The sequence below is a fragment of the Camellia sinensis genome, chromosome 12 (genome assembly GCF_055761805.1).
Source record: "Camellia sinensis isolate YWXY chromosome 12, ASM5576180v1, whole genome shotgun sequence".
NCBI classification, from domain to species: Eukaryota; Viridiplantae; Streptophyta; class Magnoliopsida; order Ericales; family Theaceae; genus Camellia; species Camellia sinensis.
The window spans coordinates 158,530,040-158,545,819 of record NC_138972.1 but is presented as its reverse complement, the minus strand read 5'-3'; positions in this window follow the sequence as shown (position 1 = coordinate 158,545,819).

The following is a 15,780-nucleotide window of genomic DNA, read 5'->3' as shown; positions in this document are numbered from 1 at the left end:
TAAGATCGCTCGTTTACATGGGGTCCCAGTATCTATCGTTTAGACAGAAATTCTAAAATGTGTTCGAATTTTGAACATCCTTCAAGAGGCAATGGGGGCTCAGCTTTTGTTCTGTTATGCTACCCGGACCCGGAGGTTCCCTTATGGAACTGGTTATTCGTAACCTCACGTGTATATGTTCTGTTCTGTTCCATTCTGTTCTGTTCTGTTAATGCTAATGAATGTATCACGTAGACTTAATCATGACTTATGACACCTGTATATGATCTGGACAAATTATGAATTTGATACGAAACTGAATTATGATTCGGCGCTGTTTTCCATCCGCAAATTGATGTATGATCAGAAAGAACTTGTTAGATTTTTGGGAGAAATACTCCAAATTATGCAGTAGATTTTTCAGGGGATTTGAAAGATCTATCCATTGTTGGCAGACTTTGCTTACAACCACAGCCTACACTCTAGATTGGTGTGACACCATACAAGCCTTGTATGGAAGAAAATGTAAGTCCCTAACTGATTGAGAACAGAGTGTTGCTTGATTTTGAGGCTAAGTAAATGGCTATCCAAAAGGATTGGAACCGTTGAATGAAAGGTGTTCCGAGTTGTGTTTGACTAAGGGTGAAATAAGTTTGAGGGACCAAACTTCCTAAAGGAGGGAAGACTGTGATACCGCTGTTCCGCAATGCGTTAATTGGCCCTTAATATGAATTTGATTATATGTTTGATATGATTTGGTGTGCCATTATGTGATATATGTGATTCTAGAATTCTATCTGTCCACCGTAGGAATATCTGTTTGAATAATCTGCTTTGGAATTAAATTGAGGGCCTTATCGGCCACAGAACTCGAAATTGATTACGCCATTGTGGTTGGCATAATTTTTAAAGCCTACGGTGAAATTTAATTGAAAATTGATTCTGGTCAATTTAAACTGATTAAATTGATAAATTAAGTACCCCATTATTTTATATTAAAATATTTGTTAGTGGGGCTTGTTGTATATTTGCATTGCACTCTCCTTTAGCTCTCTCAAAAACTCAAAATCTGAGTTAGACAATTGAGAGGGAGAGAGAGGCCGGCTATAGAGAGAGAAAGGAAGAGACTTGAGCAATTTTTGGCTTTAGCTTGGGAATTTGAAGATTTAAGTCAAGAATTGACTAGAGTTTGGAAGATTAAAGCTCCTAGGTAAGTAACCAACCCCTAACTCACAAATTTGAGTTGTGATTTCGTGAATTGAAGATTAATTTGTGATCTAGACCATGAAAGGAGTTGGTTTTGATGAATTTGAAGACTATATATGCATGCATGTATGTATTGTTTTGAATTTGCATATTTGAGCTTGAATTACATGACTCATGTTGCAATTTTGGTTGAAATCCATGTATTTGACCATCTTTTCATCATATGAGATGAGGATGAAGGTTATATGTCACATGCATGTACAATCCATGGAAGTAGAAGCTTTGAATGCATGAAATGGTTACATTGGTAATGAGTTGGTGGAAAATGAGCCATGCATGTAGATAAATTGTGAAATTGAGCTTCAATATGTTATAATTCTATGTTTGTACCATGTTAATACATGATTATGTGAAGTTTGGACCGAAATCATGCATTTACAGCCTTGGAATGTCGAGATGAAGCTCAAGAACTCAATCTGGAAAACCCAGATTTTCGATGTCCGCTCGAGCGGGTGAATTGCCGCTCGAGCGGATAAATCGAGCTCCCAGCATTTTCTGCAGACATGGTTCCCGCTCGAGCGGGGAAGTTGACGCTCGAGCGGAGAGCTATGTAGACAGGCAGTTCGCTCGAGCGGCCGAGTTCACGCTCGAGCTGGAATAGAAGGTAACCAGTACTTTCGCAGACCTAAGGGTCCGCTCGAGCGGGGACCCTATTTTCTGAAATCCTGTTTTTGCATTTTGTGTTCTGTTTTCCATTCTCTTTCACTTGCAAGCACTCTTAGGCATATGTTAAGCATTGTAAATGAGTTAATGAGATAATAATAAAGCCTAAAGAGGAATATGTGAATTAAAGAACGGATTGAACTGTTAATGACCCTTTTGTGTTCATGAAACGTGTAGGGTCAATCTCCAGGGCAAGTCCACAAGCCGATCACTGTGAGTAATATCATTATTTGAAAGCTTGTTAATGTCCAATTGTTTATTCCCTTATAAACTTTATGAATTGTTAATTGGGATTGTGGACAAAAGTCTGACATGAAAGAAATGAATGAACCGAAGGTCGTTTTGATATAAATGAATGGACCAAAGGTCGTCCTGATGTGAATGAATGGACCGAAGGTCGTTTTGATATAAATGAATGGACCAAAGGTCGTCCTGATGTGAATGAATGGACCGAAGGTCGTTTTGATATAAATGAATGGACCAAAGGTTGTCCTGATGTGAATGAATGGACCGAAGGTCATTTTGATATAAATGAATGGACCAAAGGTCATCCTGATGTGAATGAATGGACCGAAGGTCGTTTTGATATAAATGAATGGACCAAAGGTCGTCCTGATGTGAATGAATGGACCGAAAGTTGTTTTGATATAAATGAATGGACCAAAGGTTGTCCTGATGTGAATGAATGGACCGAAGGTCGTTTTGATATAAATGAATGGACGAAAGGTCGTCCTGATGTGAATGAATGGACCGAAGATCGTTTTGATATAAATGAATAGACCGAAGGTCATTTTGATATAAATGAATGGACCAAAGGTCGTCCTGATGTGAATGAATGGACCGAAGGTCGTTTTGATATAAATGAATGGACCAAAGGTTGTCCTGATGTGAATGAATGGACCGAAGGTCGTTTTGATATAAATGAATGGACCAAAGGTCGTCCTGATGTGAATGAATGGACCGAAGATCGTTTTGATATAAATGAATGGACCAAAGGTCGTCCTGATGTGAATGAATGGACCGAAGGTCGTTTTGATATAAATGAATGGACCAAAGGTCGTCCTGATGTGAATGAATGGACCGAAGGTCGTTTTGATATAAATGAATGGACCAAAGGTCGTCCTGACGTAAATGAATGGACCAAAGGTCATTTTGACACATGTGAATGGGCCGGAGGCCGTTTTGACATGAATGAGTAGGCCGAAGGCCATTTTGACATTAATGAGTGGGCCAAAGGCTGTTTTGACATGAATGAATGGGCCGATGGCCGTTTCGACATGAGTGAATGGGCCGAAGGCCGTTTTGCCATGAATGGAAACCTGAACGGGCCAAAGGCCAGTATGTTGGAACTACAGCCACTTGACCTAAATTCTTATAAGTATATATATGTTAAGTAGAAATGTGAATTGGGCCAAAGGCCGTTTAGAACATGTTGTTCTACATTGTTATGTAACTTTTGTATTTGATTTGATATTATTCACTGGGCTTTCGCTCACGCTCATTCATGTGTTTGTAGGTGAGCCAAGAGAAGTCCAGACCCAGTCTCAGTGAAGTTTGTATGGAACAACTAAGGTTTTGAGAGAGTCAGCCCTTGTGTCTCACGCACGAGACCCGTCTTCGCCCTTTTGTTATGTATTTACATTTTGTCAGGTTGGCGAAGTTTTGTATATGTCTGCTTACAGTTTTTATGGGTTGACTTAGTTTTGGATGATCCTGTTTGTACAGAACCTATGTCGCTATGTTTCTGTTGTGAGTTATTAACGTGCATATGTATGGTTTGTTTTGATGTGCCATGTAAGCACAGCTCTATGGACAAAGTTTTAAATTTTGCTTCCCTTTTGGCCCCTTTACTCTGATGTGTTAAGTCTGTTTTGGTTTGAGGCCGTAGGTAATCTTAGGATTACTGGCCGGTTACGTCCTTAACCCATGGGGGCGGGTTCAGGTCGTGACACTGATACAGGAAGCCCAGCCACATCCCAAAACAGACCGGAGTGAAGAAAGGGAGGAAGAAGCAAACCATGCTACACCAAGTAAAGACTCATCAACAAGAAAATCAAATAGTGAGGGGCAAACAGCAAATGTTGACTTTGAAGAAAACACCAGCAACACTCATGACCCCAAGGTATCCTCCGATCCCTCCACTTGCTGGAAGCTGTTCATTGAAGAGATGTGGAAGCTCTTTGTGGATGGAGCATCTAACAGGCACGGTGCAGGACTTGGCATAGTCCTCATCTCACCAGATGGCCTAGTAGTGGAACAAGCAGTCAACCTTGGCTTCCCAGCATCAAACAACGAAGCGGAGTATGAAGCGCTTCAGGCAGGACTGAAATCAGCACTCTACATGAAGGCCACCGAGCTAATGGTTTACAGTGACTCACAGCTGGTGGTAAACCAAATTTCAAGAGACTACGAGGCAAAGGATGAAAAGATGGCGAAGTACCAAGAGTTTGTCAGAAAAGAGTTCATGAAATTTGAAGTAGTACGGATAGAGCAGATCGGCAGGGAAGAAAACAATAGAACAGACGAACTAGCAGGCTTTGCTTCAATGGTAGATACATCCATCCCACATTCGTTATTGATTAACTACTTACCAAGACCAAGCATTGAAGAACCCAAAGTAGAAGAGGTATGTTGCGCCGAATTAGGCCCTTCATGGATGGATCCCATTATAATGTTCTTAAAAGACGGCGTCTTACCCGAAAAGAAGAAAGAAGCCAACAAGATTAGAGCAAAGTCGCAGCGATTTTGGCTCTCCCCATCAATGGCCTTGTACAAAAAATCCTTCACAAGACCTTACTTGAAATGCGTCCATCCCAGCAAGGTTGAGGCATTCTTGTTCGAGATACACGAAGGCGTATGAGGAAGCCACCAAGGGGGAAGATCATTGGCTTACAGAACAATTTTGCAGGGATATTAGTGGCCTTACGTGTAAGCGGATTCAGAGAAGTATGTCAAGAAGTGCGAGAAATGTCAGAAGTTCGCACACTAAATACATCAACCAGCCAGAGAACTTCTACCATTAACTAGCCCATGGCCCTTCGTAATGTGGAGCTTGGACATAGTAGGACCACTTCCAACGGCACCCGACAACAAAAAGTTCTTTCTTGCAGCAACATATTACTTCACAAAGTGGGTAGAGGCAGAAGCACTCGCATCAATAAAGGAGAAAGATGTGAAGAAGTTCGTCTGGCAGAATATCATCACTCGGTTTGGCATACCCAAGGCTCTAATATCTAACAACGGCACTTAGTTCGATGGCAAAATTTTTAGAGACTTTTGTGAAGAATACAAGATAGAATTCTACAACTTTACACCGGCATACCCCCAAGCAAATGGCCAGGCGAAAGCATCAAACAAAGTCATCTTAGATGGATTGAAGAAAAGACTGGAGAAAGCAAAAGGAAAGTGGGCTGAAGTGCTCCCTCATGTTTTATGGGCTTACCGTACCACACCTCAGCGGTCTACTAGAGAAACACCTTTTTCCTTGGCCTATGGCATGGAAGCAGTAATCCCACTGGAAGTTGACCTCTCCACAATTAGAAATAAAAATTTTGATCCAGACTTAAATAGAGAAGCCATAGCATTGGAGCTCGACCTTGCAGAAGACAGAAGAGAAAGAGCACTGGTTCACATTGCTTCATACCAGCAAGAGTTATCCAAAAAGTATAAAAAGACAATACATCCAAGGCAATTCAAGATTGGAGATTGGGTGCTGCGCAAAGTAATAGGAAACACCCTGGTACCCGGAGACGGCAAGTTAGGACCCAATTAGGAAGGACCTTACAAAGTGGTTGGATTAGCAGGAAAATGGGCATACCACTTGGAAGATGAAGACAGCAAAGCCATTCCCAAGCTATGGAATACTGCCAATCTCAAACTATTTTATTTTTAGCTTTTTTTTAAACTTACTTGTAGTTTTTATTTTTCCAATAAAACAAGTAGTTTCTTTTTCAGCATAAATTGTTTTCCTCTGTAAAAATAGTTTTAGGAAGCTAGGGGCAATGAAATCAGAGTTGGCTGGAATAACCAACTTTGAGCTCTCTTCAGCTAGGATTAGGATCTGGGCTGAAGAGGATGGCTGGAAAAACCAATACTTCTCCTAAGACAAGATAAGGATTGAGGCTGCAGGACGTTTGGCAGAAATAACCAAACACTTTGCTCTAGGTTGGCAGGAATAACCAACTTTGAGCTCTTTTCAGCTAGGATTAGGATCTGGGTTGAAGAAGTTGGCTGGAAAAACCAACACTTCTCCTAAGCCAAGATAAGGATCGAGGCTGCAGGACGTTTGACAGGAATAACCAAACACTTTGCTCTAGGTTGGCAGGAATAACCAGCTTTGAGTTCTCTTCAGCTAGGATTAGGATCTGGGCTGAAGAAGTTGGCTAGAAAAACCAACACTTTTCCTAAGCCAAGATAAGGATCGAGGCTGCAGGACGTTTGGCAGAAATAACCAAACATTTCGCTCTAGGTTAGCATGAATAACCAACTTTGAGCTCTCTTCAGCTAAGTTTAGGATCTGGACTGAAGAGTGGTTGGCTGGAAAAACCAACACTCAGTACTCTCCAGACTGAAGAGTGGTTGGCTGGAAAAACCAACACTTAGTACTTTTCAACCGAGATAAGGATCCAGGCTGAAGAGTGGTTGGTTGGAATAAAGAACTTTTTGTAATCTTCAGCCGAGGTAAAAACCTAGGTTGAAGAGGTTGGCAGGTATGATCAGGTAGATTTCAAATTTAAGACCGAGATAGGTATCTCGGCCAAAAAATATTATATTGCATTCAGATTACAAATTGGAAAGTAAATGCAAACATGGAAGTAAACCGAAACAACAGTTGAAACAAAAGAAGCTTCCATTCAAAGTTCAAATAAGAGTTACAAAGGAGCGGGACTGCAGCCTGGTTACAGTTTCTTTCCAAAAGTAAAAAGAAGAAAATTCAAGATCAAGTAAAGAGGTCGTCAAGATCCGCATCCAGATAAACTCAGAGCCCGGTTTCAGCAGGTATCTCGGTCACATTGTCAACCAAGTCTTCCATCGGTGGCTCCAACTGAGCTGACTGAACTACGGGATCATTGACGACCGGGGCACTGTTGGGTTCAGATTCTTCTTCGTCATCCTCAGCTTCAAGAAACTTTTGTTGAATGGCGTGGGCGTACTCCGCCATATAGCATGGTATGAAGTGCGGAGGAGGGTTCAGGAAAACCTTAGTCTCTGGACCGTGACCGAGCTGTGCCACGGCCACTTTCCACCCACACTTGAAAAATATATCCTTAGCAGCTTCGCACTGCAGGATGTAGGTTGCTTCACCCTCTTTATAAACCGCGGTTTTCCGCTTCCTCCATTGACTTCATTGCTGACCGGATGGCCTTTAGCTCGGTCAAATGGTCATGATGTTCCATATCAGGGGGTAGGCACACGCTCTTAGCCAGATTGAAGGCGAGCATGTGGTCTTTGTCTGCCACCACTGAATCAGTGTCTTGGATGGCGCGATTTCAGAATGTCAGCTTTAGGGCCCATTCAGAAGGGCTAGCCCGGTCAGAACCCGCAGGCTCTGGGCTCAATTGTGTGGTTTGGGAGAGAATGGTGTCTTCTTCATCGACGAGGCGTGGCTCGGTTGTGGAAGTCCGGGCGCGCTTGCTTGGCCGAGATGAAAAGGGCTGAGCGGTTGGAAGGGCTACCACGGTCGTCTGTGTTTGACTGGCTTGTGGTACCTCGGGTTGGTTTGTCTCGGTGATAAGGGCCCTTACCGCTCTCTTTTTTGCCATCTCTTGTTCCGCAGTCAATGGGATAAGATTGATTTGTGGGAGGGTTGGATCAGGTTTAGGAGAGGGCTCCAAGAGGAAGTCTGTCACCCTGATCTTCTTTCTGCTGTTATATCTATAGGTTGGCTCGAAGTTGAGTAGCTCGGCCCAACTTTGATTGGGATATCTTAGTGCGGCGCGGAGGGCATTAAGGTTTGGGTAACTGTACTGCGACTTTAGAAAATTTAAATCTGCATAAATGAAAATTACAACGGTTAGTGCGGTTCAAAACTTACAAACAGAGTAAGGAATGCAGACAGTGGGCCGAGGTATGTATACCGGCTACTCCTTTATTCCAATTAATTCGATCGCCCGGGATCTGGGCCTCATGGTCTTCAAAATTTCCAGAAACTTAGAAAAAATCGTCGTCATTAACGTCCTTATCTGGAGTGTTTTTTATTATTTTCTCTCGGCGGCATCTTATTCTTAGATAATATACCCAGCCATCTTCGTTTTGGCCTAATGAATGGTGGAATAATTCGGCTAGACCGAGGTTGAGGCCAAGCCGACAGTTTAGCTCGGCAATGCCATTTATTATCCTATACAAATTGGTGGAAAGTTGGGTGGGGCAGAGATTTGTTTGTCTAAGGAATTCACAGAGGAGAGGCTGAACGGGAAAACGGAGTCCATCCTCTACGATGGAAATAACATCAAAGGGGACGAAGCCCGGTTTTTCCCAGGGAATGGTGTCTAGCTCGGCTAGTGAGAGGTGGACGTCATCTGGAATTAGGTAATCTTTTCAGAATTCGGCTATGGCCCTTGGAGAATTTACTAAGAACTTATATTTACCCATGTGGTCGTAAATTATGTATAAATTTGCTAGAGTACTGGCTTGGTGGTGAGATGACGCTGAGTAGCTCGGTTGAGCGTTCAAAGGAGTGCCTGGCCAACCTAAGTCTGCAATGTAAAAAAGAAAGGTGTTATGATGTGCCATGTAAGCACAGCTCTATGGACAAAATTTAAAATTGCTTCCATTTGGCCCCCGTTAACTCTGTTAAAATACGTTTGGTTTGGTTTGAGGCCGTAGGTAATCTCATGATTACTGGTCGGTTATGTCCTTAACCCACCGGGGTGGGTTCAGGTCATGACAGAATGGTATCAAAACATGAGTTAATAACTCACACACTTGTCTAAATGAGCAATAAACGTCTAAGAAAGATCTAGGATGCATTCATGTGATAAGTCTGAATTTGAAAGCATCAAGTATATGCTTAAATGTTTTGATATGAACAACTATGCATTATAAGTTATGATTTGCTTGCATTGCAAATTATTTGAATATGTATGCTCTTCAATATATGCATACTTGTGAATCTTTTGTATGAAGTATAATGTAAGTTTAATCAAATGGTGAGAACAAGAGGTGATGAGATAGAGGAATCCTCTGCTGCCAGAATAGACAGAATGGAAAGACTGATACAGGAAATGGTAGAAGCTTTGAGACAACAACAGAAGTGGCAACAATAGTGGCAGCAACCACACCTGCCACCTCCACCTCCGACACCACCCGTGCCAGATAATCTGAATGATGATCGAATAATAGCACTCACCAAAGAGTTCAAGAAAATGAAACCAGCACAGTTCCACAGGGGATTAGATCCGTTGAAAGTCGAAGCATGGGTCCTCGGCATTGAGAAACTATTTGAAGTGTTCCCCTGTTCAGAGACACAGAAAGTGCTTCTAGTCACTTTTATGCTAGAAGATGAGGCAAGAAGATAGTGGATGTTAATGCGAGAAAATCATAAAGATGTTGACTGGGTGAAATTTTTGGAGATTTTCTATGACAAGTACTTCCCGCAGCGTGTTCAGGATAGGAAAGTAGCAGAGTTCATGGAACTAAGGCAAGACAGTATGATCATAGCTGAGTATGAGGCCAAATTCACCGAATTGGCTAGGTTTGCACCACATGTAATTGATACTGACTATAAGAAGGCGAGACACTTTGAAGGTGGGCTCCGAAGTGACATTTTAGAAAGAGTGAATGTCTTGAAGCTGGAGACTTACATTGGGGTGCTAGATAGGGCCATCATATCAGACGCTAACATAGCTAGACAGACTAAGCCACCAACAGAGTGGAAAGATAATAAAAGACAAGGCTTTTTTTCAAAGAAGAAATTCTAAAAAAGCAAAACACGGGCTCCTCAAGTACTTCAAATTCTTCCCGAGATGCATCTCCCATGTACAATATTTGTAGCAAAAGGCACCGTGGGGTTTGTTACCATGTGTCAGGGGCCTATTTCAAGTGTGGTAAACAAGGGCACATGGCCCGAGATTGTAATCAGAACAGTGGGAAGCTAGCTGCTAGCTCAACTGCATTGATCCCGAAACCGGGAAATACTTTGAGACCTGCTACCATCGGGGATACTGTGAGACAAGGGAGAGTTTTTGCGCTTGTCTCGGGCAATACACGGAATGCCAACCCAGTTGTCTCAAGTACTATTTCTATATGTAATCAGGATGCTTTTGTGTTAATTGACTCCGGATCCACACACTCTTTTGTGACATATGCATTTGCATCTAGACTGAATAGACCTCTAGAATTACTGCCATATCTGCTATGTGTGTCTGCTCCGTCTGGGGAATCTGTATTGTGTGAATCTATATACCGGTTTTGTGATATGCGTGTTGAGGATGCTATCCTATATGTGGATTTGTTGCCCTTGAACTTTAGGCATTTCGATGTAATTCTGGGCATAGATTGGTTGACCAAATATTGTGCCACCATTGATTGTGTAACAAAACGGGTTGTGTTTAAACTATCAGAACATAAAGAGATTGTGTTTGTGGGTAATGAGGTAGTGCCTCCACCTTATTTGATATCTGCAATGAAAGCATGTAAACTGATCAGGAAAAGGTGCCAGGGTTATTTGTGCTATGTGTTGTCTGAACAATCTATGAATGTTGAATTGAATGATATCCCTATTGTTAGAGAATTTCCAGATATGTTTCTAAATGAATTATCAGGGAAATTAGTAGACAGGGAGATAGAGTTTACTATTGAAACTGTGCCAGGCACCCAGCCCATTTCTAAAACTCCCTACAGAATGGCTACTGCTGAAATGAAAGAACTGAAAGAACAGTTGCAAGACCTGCTTGACAAGGGGTTTATTTGACCTAGCACTTCGCCTTGGGGTGCACCAGTATTATTTGTGAAAAAGAAGGATGGAACCCTACGCCTGTGTATCGATTATTGGGAATTGAACAAGGTAACAATAAAGAACAAATATCCCCTACCCCGTATTGATGACTTATTTGACCAGTTGCAGGGATCGCAGGTGTTTTCTAAGATTGATTTGAGGTCTGGGTATCATCAGTTGAAAGTTAAGGCAGAAGATGTTGAGAAAACCGCATTCAGAACGAGGTATGGACATTTTGAGTTTTTTGTTATGCCATTTGGAGTGACTAATGCTCCGGTAGCATTTATGGACTTAATGAACCGAATCTTTAAAACCTATCTTGGCGAATTTGTTGTGGTTTCTATTGACGACATTTTGGTATATTCTAAAAATAGACTTGAACATGAACATCATTTGAGAACTATCCTACAATTACTTCGGGAAAGAAAATTATTTGCTAAACTAAAGAAATGTGAGTTTTGGTTGGATGAAGTTGTTTTCTTAGGACATGTGATCAACAAGGAAGGAATTTCAGTGGACCCTGTAGACACCCCATTTTTGACCGTCCTCAAGACTGGGACGTCACCGCTCGAACACTTGGTGATTACCCTTGTTTGTGTTCGTCTTGAGTTCCCGGAGGTCTCGGTTGCGCGCCTTGCCTCAGGATCTCTCGACTCGACCGTGTTGTGTTTGGTTTTGCACCAAACACTTGTGTTTTGCATTGGAGGGGCAGGGAATGCCTTGTGAGGAATCCCCACACATCACCGGCCATGGCTTGAGGCCACCGACCAGTGATTTTATGCCATCAGCAATGTATATTACCGGTCGGCACTCTTTATTGCCGGTCGGCCATTTATTTTGCCAAAATGGCAATTTTGAATGGCCGATCACTGTTCATCTACTTTTAGTAGATATTTTGTGCCAGCTGTGATAGCTGGCACCCACTCTGTTCCCCTCCATACACGGGTATGGAGGGATTTCCCTCTTGGATGGCTTGTTTTGGAAGCCTTACAAGAGGGAGTTGCCTATAAGAAGAGGGCTCCTCTCTTGGCATTAGGGTTACAAAAAATTTTAGAGGGAGTTCTGGATTAGGGTTAGGGTTGATACATATTTCCTATCTCTATATCTCTCTCTTGTGTGTGTCTAGTGTGTGTTTGTCCATACTATTGCACACAAACACATAGTGTTACACCTTCTCTGGGTTGTTGAGGGACCAGAGGGTTGTTCTTGGTATTCTTGACTGGATTTGAGCTCAAGGAGGCAACAAGATCATCATTTGTGAAGGAGGACTTCAAGGGTAAGAAACTAGCCCATTTTTACCCCATTTTTGCACACTACTTTTACCTATCTTGCAACTATTTTTTGGCTTTGTATATAATACATAAAAGTTCTGTTTTTAAGGCCTCTAAATAGTTTGTTAAGAGTGTTTTAAGCTTTGGGGTTGTTTGACCCCTCTTAAGCCTTGTTTAGCCCTTGTTTTGTGCTATTTTGTGTGAGCTCCGGGACTTTGGTGTTTGGGCCTCCTCACCACTGAAATCTTGAGGGATTTCAGTGGTAAGGACGGTGCCTTGAGGTCCCAAGAAGGAGAGGGCCACCCCCTCTCCTTGTTGTCCTTGAAAAGGATCATTTTTGCCTCTTGAGGGAGCACCTAGCTTAGGCTCTTATTGACCATGCCTTAGCTCTTATTTATGCTTATTTTGCCATGAAATAGCATTGTTTTAAGTTGGTTTTGGTACACCATGCTTGCTTAGCATACATGCCTTGTAATGCCATTTTGTTGCCTTAACATGCCTTAGGTTGTAAACCATTGTTCTAGCATGTTTTAGGCTTGGCTTTGTGAAGCTTTCATGTTTATTTTGCCATGATTAAGGTCTGTCCTTAGTTGTTTGGGTCGACTTTGGCATGCATTGTATAGCCCCTTTGCATTTTTGGCTTGTTGGCCTTAAGGGTGTGAGCGTATAGCATGCATTACTTGCTTTGATTTAGTGGGTTGGGACCATTTTCCATGTCATTTCAGTCCACTTAGTATGCTTGTATGCTTGCATTTCATGGTCCCTTTGATGTGTCAAAGGCTTGTGTTGCATGATCCATGTTTTGGTCATTGTGCATGCTTTTGAATTCAAGTCATTTAGATGCCATCTAAGTAATCTTTTGGGCTTTGTTTTATGTGATAAAACTCTATTTTGGGTCATTGAATTCATGCCATGTTCGGTCTTGTTAAGTGTGGTTCAATACCCCTTTAGCTTGCTTTGAATCTTGGACTTTGCTTGCATACCTTGATTGCATTGTTTGGGTTGGTTTGGCACCGTGTTCCTGTATGATTTTCAAAGCTTAATTTACATGCTAATTGTCCATGTTGTGCCTCTTTCAAGTGTGCTTGAGAGTCGCCCTTTTGTGCTTTATTAGCCCTTTAACATGTGCATGTGTGTGCGTGTGTTGGCCTCCATGTTTGAGCACTTTGGCCACTGATTTAGGCTTGTTTGAGAATTGCCTAATCATGTTTAAGTCCATCCTTTTCTTGTTTGCATGCTTACCTTGCATGTTTGCTTGCATACTTGCATAAATGCATTGTATGCCCATGTTGCATGCTAGTTCACATGCCTAGGTTGCACTCCATCTAGCATGCATGCCTTGCTCCTTGATTTAGTGATGGGAGTTGGGCCTTTGTTTGTTGGTTTGCATTGCATTTGAAATCAATATGCATAAATTGGTCTCTTGGGCCATCACGCATTGAAATGCGCGATTGATGGTCCGAGAACCAAGGACCATGTCCCTTTGAGTCATAAACATGATAAGGGATATGGTCGTTGCATACATTGCTTGAAATGCATTGCCATGCTGTGCCTTGCCCTCTGCTGCTGTCAATTGCAGGTTCTGCAGACATTCCTGGCCGACCGGTAGTGTTCAGTGCCGACCGACCATAAATCCGTGGCCGATAGCTTCATAAACAGCCGATGATCACATCTTACTGCCGGTGGCCATTCTCCTCAGCCGGTGGTGTCTCCCAATGTCCAAGGAAGCAATTCTGAGACTTTGGCGGTTTTCAGAGGGGCAGAGCAGGGAAAACAGAGGCAACCTACGCATGGCAGTGGACTTCCGAGCAAGACCCGAGCACGCGTGCATTGAGCCTTCTTCCCGAGGCCCTTTTTCTTGTTTTCTTAAATTAATTAATTTGTTTAATTAATTTAGTTGGTCTGTAATAATTAATTAGCTAGGATAGTTAATTCATTATTCGAATTGTATTATTCTTTTGGTCCCTCCGAGCGAGGGCAAATTTGTAATAAGTGTGAGTGAGTGTGTGCATGTCTCCAACCCCCACTTCTTTCTCCCTTTTACTTACCTGCTTTGATGGTTAGTAATAGGTCATGTTTAATTTAGCATATCTTATGCTATGCACGCGAGCATCATTCATCAGTATTGCATGCACCGGGCTCGGCGCATCATGCTAACTGCATTAGTATTTCAAATCTAACTTGAATACATGCTACTTGTGCATTTTCACATGTCATTCATAGACTAGCCGAGCCTACTGTAGTGACATTCCGTATGCGTCGCATTAGACATTTAAACATGGACTTGGATCATGCATTGATTGCTAACGAGTTCTTTGTTTTGGCACGGAGTACGATGTAAGTATTTATGCTTTAGCATCCTTGCATGCGTGTGAGTGTTGCCATGATAGCATGATTACCATGAGGCTAGCTGCTTATGTGATATAACTGCTTGAATGCCTGTGGGTGAAGGTTGGATTGTCTGAGTTGGAATAGCTCATTGAAATCCGTGTTTTAGCCTACTTGCGAGTAGCAAATTCCAAAATATTTTTCCAAAACAAAAGGATATGCAATGCTTACTCCCAAATTAAGCAATCTAGTCTATACTTTTGTGCTGTGCGCATAACATAGTAATTCTAGGCTAATAATCGGGATAAGAACACATAACGTTTTCAAAAACGGATATCACGGTTAGTAGAGGCCGATCTTCGGATCGGCCGAGAGGGGGTGCTCATAGCTGACCTTCCCCAATCATACCCTAGCTCCCGAGCCGAGGCAACTTTGGTGATGACGGACACGTGGCCTTTGGCACCGAGTCAGGGTTTCCTAAATTCCCCCTTAAAAAATATTTAGGTGGCGACTCTGTATCTGGCAAAACAGTCCATGTTTGGCACTTCTTTTCAAAAATCTGTTTCTCAAAACGATTTGCCGGATTTGGACTCTTTGGTTCAGATTAAGAACCGTGACAATTTGAGAGTCCTGAACTGTAGTAGACCCGCAATAATGAACGGAATGGGACCTCGTCCTCCCGGGGCTTTCGGGGACGTCTACAGTTTCTGGCGACTCCGCTGGGGATTTTAGAGAGCTTGACTCGAACTCGTGATATCCTATTTTGATTTCATTTATGTGTTGCTTTGCATTGCATGTGCATTGGTGCGCCTAGGAATAGGGTGTTTGCCATCTGCCATTCCTGAACGGTTTGCTGGAGGCTTGTCTTTTCAAGGCATGACCATAAGGTTGACCGGTTGTGGGCTCTGACAGTATGGGAACACAAACCCCGATTTTACCGGGGCACCCTTTTTGACCATTTGACCTGTGCATATTCGGAATCCATAGTGACCATTCCAAACTAGGACAGGTTGCTTACCCGATGCTAAGTTGTTTGAAACTGCTGCGTGCATAGTGAAACCCTAGCTCCTGACAAAATAGGACAGGGAAACCCAACCCCTCTATAGGGGTGTTTTGGCTCTCTTTACTTGCTATGTGTTTTAGAGTGTATCTATGCAGGGGAACACACATATCAGTTCGCATGTTTGAGTATCAGACCTGAGGACATCAGTGTCAATTTATGAGAATTAGTTATATCTGCGGGTATCAAGTTCAGTTTTGGGGACAATGATTCTGGGGAACAGTGATCAGTAGTAGAGTGTAGTTGTTCGGCTACACCTATGATTGATCTGTTTGGGC